Here is a 748-nt window from a genome sequence, read left to right on the forward strand (position 1 = left end):
AAGGACGTGGTCCCCGCCGGCTCTGTCACAGCAGAGGCTTGAAGGAGGAGGACGACAAAGTGCTTGGTTATTTTGTTCTTGTTTAAGGTTTGAGAAGCTGTTTTGGAAAAAAGACCTTGAGAAAGGGTTGACTTTCACTGGCTACAGAAGAATTTGCAATTTGGGAGCCTCTTGTGTTAGAAACCCAGAGTAAGATCTTGGGAATCACTGAATCATGAAGGTTGGAAGAGACCTCTGAGATCATCCAGGCCAACCTCAACCCAACCCCACCATGGCCACTAAACCATGGCCCCAAGTGCCACATCTTGAACCCCTCCAGGGATGGGGACTCCACCACTGCCCTGGGCAGCCCCTGCCAGGCCCTCAGAACACTTCCAAGAAATTTCCCCTCAGATCCAACCTCACCCTTCCCTGGTGACACTTGAGGCCATTTCCTCTCGTCCCATCACTGGTTACACGGAAGAAGAGACCAACACCCCCCTCTCTAAGCCTCCTTTCAGGAGCTGTAGGAGGGGGCTCCAGTTTCCCGGAGGTGCTGTTGCCTCAAGTGCCTCCCTGTCCATTTGATTCAGCCACCTCATGGCAGTGCCCTGTGGTTTTGGTCTGATTCTCCTCTCAGCTGCACCAAACCCCACACCTCCCCATCCCAGCCCAACACTCAGAAACACCCACCCATCGCATCTATGGCCAAGGCCCATCGCCAAGGGGCTGGCCCGCGATGGTGGGATGTATGCAGGGCTGTGAAGAG

This window comes from Mesitornis unicolor, unplaced genomic scaffold (assembly GCF_000695765.1).
Source record: "Mesitornis unicolor isolate BGI_N332 unplaced genomic scaffold, ASM69576v1 scaffold15842, whole genome shotgun sequence".
Lineage (NCBI taxonomy): Eukaryota > Metazoa > Chordata > Aves > Mesitornithiformes > Mesitornithidae > Mesitornis > Mesitornis unicolor.